The 6,465-nt window shown below is 42.7% G+C and overlaps 1 pseudogene; it reads right to left on the reverse strand.

The window, feature by feature from the left end:
- Positions 1–2,934: 2,934 nt before the first annotated feature.
- Positions 2,935–4,153, reverse strand: LOC119353420 (annotated as a pseudogene).
- Between the last annotated feature and the right edge of the window lie 2,312 nt (positions 4,154–6,465).

Here is a 6,465-nt window from a genome sequence, read left to right on the forward strand (position 1 = left end):
TTACATAACTAAAAGCAAGAGGAATGTTCTAAGATCTCATGTACCACCACTCCATATACCGCTGATGTCCCGTTCTTTATGTCTTCTACCACCGTTTTGCAGTCAGAAGCCACATGGATGCTCTGAACATATAGAGCGTCAGAGTGATAGTGCTTCCCTAATGGCCAGTGATTCAAGTGTTTGAGGATCATTAATTTTTACTAGTTTTTTTCTTTTCTTTTCTTGTTTCATTTGTTTTTTTTTGTGTGTTCCTTTAGATTTTTATAGGTTTGTATTATTTTCTTTGTATATTTTTCGTATAGGCCAGAAATATTTTTTATATATGCTTAGCATTTTGAAAATAGATGATCAACATTTTCAAAACATATATTTTTATTGCCTATTCTTCAATAAATATTTTAAATTTTTTGTATACACCAGGAAGATTTTATGTACAAATGTTTGATATTTTCTAATGACTAACATTTTTTACAACATAGATTTTATTTCTAATTTTTCCTTATACATTCTACATTTTTTTAGACATCAGGAGCATTTTTTATATGCACGTTTAGCATTGTCAAAATACATGATTAACAATTTTGAAAACTTATATATTGTGATGACTACGTTTTTCCTTACATATTGTACATTTCTGTATACAGCGGAACCATTTTTTCTATACACATTTAACATTTTAAATGCATGATTAAAAAATCAAACAAATTGGAACCTATAGTATTTTTTGATTTCTAATTTTTTTTCATACACATTTTACATTTTTGTATACATTTAATGTATACATCTGAAAAATCTTTTATTACACGTTTAATATATTTTTAGACCCTGATTAACATTTTTAGAAAACATTTGTAAACTTATAGTACTTTTTGTTTCCTCGTCCCATACGCATTGTACATTTTCTGCACACATTATTTTGTATACACAATTACAATTTTTTATTGCATGGTTAATATTTTCGTAACTTATGTAGAGAAAAGTGATTTTTATAATGAACATACTCAGAAGATTTCTAAATATAATCAAAAGTAAAATAATGAAACATAAAAAGAATAGATAAAGAGAAAAAAAAGGGCTTGAGGGCTGTGTCCTCGGTGGCCCGGCCCAATCGGACGGCTGCCTTCAGCGAGATGTCCTAAAGTCTCGCGCTTGAAGTGTTTTTTGCTGTTTTCTAGGCCGATTTTCTCTGGTTTTTTGCTTTGTTTGATTTTACCAAAAAATTTTCCTTTTACTTTTTCCTCTTTCTTGTTTTTTCTTTTTTATTATTATTTATGGTTTGTAGAAATTTAAATATTTCATGATTTGTTTCATTTCGCAGTTTTTGGAAAATTACAAACAATTTCAAATCCGTGAACTTTTTGTCAAATTCACGATTTGGTTTCCAATTTCGCGTAGTTTATAGAAAGTTAAAAACTTTCCTAATTTTGTAAAAAAATATTTATGCATTTTTTTCAAATTTGAAACAAAATTGGTTTGGTGATTTTTTTTCCAATTTCATGAACTTTTTCCCATATGCCGTGCATTTTTTTTCATATTCCTTAACTTGTCAAATTGATGAACTTATTCAAATTTGTGATTTTTTTTTACTTTATATGAATTGTTAAGAAATTTGTGATTTTTTTTGTCAACGGTGAATGGTGAAACTGGTGGTTAGAGTTCTGCAATCGATTGTCGAGACGATTGGTCAACAACGAACGCTGGCGGATCTCGGCCCGCCCATGAACTCCACCGCGCCGTTGCATCGGGTGACCTCGTCGCCTCCAATCGAGCGTTCTTGGGCTCGACACCGACAAACCAACTGCATCGGGGGACACTGGCCGCAGGAGGCGCGGGGGTGGAAGTGAGCGAGACCGACGTTGCGAGGCCTAGGGCATGGCGGCGGCGTTAGAAAGGAGATGGGATTTGTTTGTGCCGGCCCCTGGGTTTTGTGGGCTTTGGTTGGCTGGCTGCGTTTTAGGTTAGTGTGCGGCATAGTGAGATAAAGTCTAAAGCAGTTCAGGTTCAATGTAATTTTGTTTTTAAGAGTCGTGTTGTTAACTTTGAGGCACACACTCTAGCCAAGTTCTCGCTTTCTCTAGAACAGGGACGTCACGTCTAATTTGGCCTACCTCACGACGTAAACTGTATCCTAGACCTTCTGAGTTTGATAAATAAACTTGGCTTTTATCCCCCACCCCACAAAGAAAAAGTGGTGTCCACTGCGACTTACATCCTGACTCCTCCTGGCTAAACCCCCTCTTGCTTTATTTTTTTTGTATAACGGATATCATTAATCTACCAGCAGCTTACATGTACAATCGTGCATTGCAGCACAGGACCATCTGCAAATACAGTTGCATTGAGAAAGTTCTCAATGCTAGCTAAGCATCTGAAACCTTAACATCTATTCTGAATCTTGCTGTTGAAGCCGGATAATCAAACCAAATTCCTTAATCGAGTGGTAGAACCCATCAAGCTCCTACCATCCCGTCAAAGGGAAAAACAAATATCAAGCTCCTACAGACACAAGCAAGACGGAAAGAAGAATAACATCTACGACTGTAATTCAGAGTTCAGGCATATACGTATGTGTGAGGGATCCTGGTGGAAGATAGGAGTTCATTTCTTGAGGAAGAATTGTTCTTGTAGTTCACTTCTCAAGAGAAAAACGCTCGATTGTTGAGGTGTAACTTTATTTCTGTACTCTGGAATTAATAGACCGTGTATTGTCCGTCAGTCGACTTAAGGAGCTGTTCGGTAATCCATCAGCTCCTAGAAATTCAAGGATCTACAGAGCATCTATTTGGTCGCTCCATGGTTTTACACCAAAAATGCTATATCTACATGGCTTTACAGGAGTTTACAAGCTCCTTCCAAACTTCATAAACATCGCCCCCCTGATTTTCTTGGAGGTGGGGCCCCTTCCCAACTAACACCCAATAAAAAACCGTCACGTAAAATCAACCATGTAAACGTAAAAACGTGTATGTGTAGCATTGTTGGTTTTACACTGCATCTCCATCTGCTCCGGAAGCAGAATGACTCCGAATAGGCCCTTACTGCACCGGCGCCGGCATGTTGGTCGCCTTCCCCACCGTGTACCCGCCGTCGACGACGAGGTTGTGCCCGTTGATGTACTTGGCCTCGTCGGACGCCAGGTACAGTGCCGCCCTGGCCACGTCCTCGGCCTCCAGCACCGTCCCTTCCATCTCGTTGACGTCCTGCTCCACGATCCGCCGACGCTCCTCGGCGGTCGCCTTCGGGTACCACTCCTCCAGGGTGCGCATCACCGGCGGCGTCGGGATGTAGCTGGGCGAGATGGCGTTCACGCACACCCCGGAGCGCGCCATCTCCCCTGCCACGGCGCGCACGAGCCCCAGACCGCCGCCTTGGACACGCTGTACGGGTGCGGCGCCACGCTGCCGAGCACCCCCGCGGTGCTGGCCGTGCAGATGATGCTGCCTCTGCGGCGCGGCGTCATGACGCGGACCGCGTGCTTCACGCCGGCGAGCATGGCCCGCGCGTTGACCGCCATGACGCGGTCGAAGTCCTCGAGGTCCAGAGAGGCGAGAGGCACGGGCGTGAGGGCGCCGCTGATGCCGGCGTTGTTGAACATGACGTCGAGGCGGCCGTGCCGCGCGACGGCGAGGTCGACGGCCGCGGCGACCTGCGCCTCGTCGGCCACGTCGCAGCGCGTGTAGCACGCCGCGTCGGTGCCGAGCTCGGCCGCCACGGCGCGGCCCAGGTCGTCCTGGACGTCGGCGAGGACGACCTTGGCGCCGTTCCTGACGAACTCCGCGGCCGTCGCCTTGCCGATGCCGCTGGCGCCGCCGGTGATCACGGCCACCTTCCCAGCCAACCTAGAAACTTCGGATCGGTCGTCCGTGATTCACGAGCTCGGGAAAGCAAGCACAAGGCAAGATCGAGTCGAGTGTGATGGGAGGGCACGCGAACCTCTGCGCGGTGGAGGCCGCGGAGAAGTGGCTCGCGAAGGCCGACAAGGCTGGCTCAGCTCGGCTCTTCTTCGCCCTCGCCACGACGACGACATGCCTCACTGCTCGGAACATCCTCCCCCCCTGGTGCTGCTTGATCGTGCTAGATTTCTTTTCCTGAACGTGTGGCTTGGGGATAGGCTACGTGCATATTTCTGTTCCTGGCACAGCCGCACAGTACAGCATGATTGGCATTTGGAACCGCACAGCATGACAGCAAGCCCACAACCACCGTACAATCTACAGTGAACGAATTTAGCAGGAACATCCAAATACTACCAAGTGATCCATTTCATGATAGTTTGTTACCTTTGTCCGGGGAAGGTCTCTCGAGATCGGCATATGGTCATTTGGTGTCAGAGATAAAGTTCCTTATGCAAGGAAGAAAGTTTATTTCCATGAAAATTAAGCGTGAATAAAATATGGTGGCATATCGGTTGGCGTCGTATAGTCGAGTAGAAAGTAGTACTGTCGTATGGCTACGTAGCACACCATCATGTATAAAAGATCTTTTGCCTCTCGATTGTAACCCTATTGTGATGGAATAAAACTCTTTTCAGATCGTAAAAAAAAAATTGAACAGTCTAAAGTGCATATAAATATCAAAAACAGCCAAACAACAAAGAACAGTAATCTATTGAGTTTGCCGAAAAAACAGTGATAGATAGACATTGGCGAATAACCCAATCATCACATCTTGTGACGCTTTTCTTGCCTTATACTTCCTCTGTAAAGAAATAGAAGAGTGTAAGAGAGCTTTAGTGACAAGGGAAGTTTCATAGAGTACGTAAGAGAGCTTCGTAGGTGTATCATACAAAAAAATGCTACACCTACGAAGCTCTCTTACGTGCCCTATGAAACATAATTTGCCATGAAAAGCGTTGTCATCCTTACGACAACATAATTTTTCATGCTTGTTAGATGGCATTGCCATCCTCACGATAACATAATTTGCCATGCTAAAAAAAATCTGACGGTCGATTTGTAGCGAAATCCTCGACGAATGGTTGTGTGTTGGTCACCACTTGTGATGTTTTTCTTGCCCCCTCACTAATGCATGCAAATGTAAATAAAACTAATCTAGTCGTGCCATCCCTTTGGATACTATCCATGCTTGCGGTAACGCCACTAAAAGGGCTTCATTTTTTTTTAAACAATCAAGTACATAGACAAAACAAGTATCTACCATCTCATAAAATTTCAATCATAAATTTGAAACACGGTTCAAGATTAAGAAAAGAGAGACACATCTAGTTGTCATTCGGCATAGTTCCCATATTTTGATCTTTTCCACTCAATGCACATTGTTCCCTTTATCACTCCCACACTAAACTAGTCAGGAGGAGACTATTAGAAAGGAGACCCAACATGTATCTGCAATCAATCTTGCAACAAATATAACAATAACCTATGGAATTAATCAACTTATAAACAAAAGATCCACCATAAGAATTACATGGATGATCATAATCTTGTTTGGCAGCTCATCCAATCTAGAAGGCAGAGCACGATGAATTCCTCACAGAAATAGGCAAACTTGGAGTTCCGGATACATAATTCGAAGATCCCGACCGTCTAGAGGCTAAACTATGGAACTCAAAGATCAAATTCGATTTCCGGATTTCAACTCTGGGACATCAAGGAGTGAGACCACATAACCTGGAGATCAGACCCGGAGTTCTGGGTTTTGCCTCGACCTGCCCAAAGGGAAAATCACTTGTTTTCTTCATGTTGCTAGGCTTTCGCTTGACTGCTTGTGATGGATATGACATGTATATGTTTTTCATGATCCACCAACTTGAAACACCACATGAACTCCCTCTTTATAGTGTGGATTTCAAATTAGTCAAATAACAAAAACTCCAAAAACATAAAATGCATCGACACCTTTTTCGTTTTTGATGTGGGCCGGGGTCGAGGGAGGGGCTCGCATCTAGGCATTTTTAATTTTTGGACTATGTGTATGCAGATCACTCGATTTAAAAGTTAGTCCCAATAAATCACACGTCATCAACACTGCCCATTTAGGGCTTTAAGTGTCCTTTGAAGTTCTCTATGCACGTAACAAGAAGTCAATTTGGATTGTGAATAATCATTGAGATTATGTTTCTTGTTGTGAAAGATAGATTTTAGAGTCAAATATACGATGCCCTTTCGATGAAGTTTTGAGGTTCTGCTAATGGTTTACGACTCATTCTTCTATGATTACGTCAGAATCAAACACACTATGTTTAATATTCCAGGATGGTATGGTGTACTATAAGTACATAGGTTCGATGGAATTCCATTGGTTATTGTAACACTATTCTTTGGTGTGTGTTTCTACCGGAGTGGACTTATGATACTTGCTAATCTTACTAACAAGAATGGGGAAACTGTTGGGGTTTGATCTTGGCAAACAACCGAGAGAAGAAGTAAAGGGGTGTGTGGCACTGTGGCTCACCCCACCCCACTAATGGATGCATCGTGATCGGAGGTGATAATGAACAATTTC

This window comes from Triticum dicoccoides, chromosome 2A, assembly GCF_002162155.2.
Source record: "Triticum dicoccoides isolate Atlit2015 ecotype Zavitan chromosome 2A, WEW_v2.0, whole genome shotgun sequence".
Lineage (NCBI taxonomy): Eukaryota > Viridiplantae > Streptophyta > Magnoliopsida > Poales > Poaceae > Triticum > Triticum dicoccoides.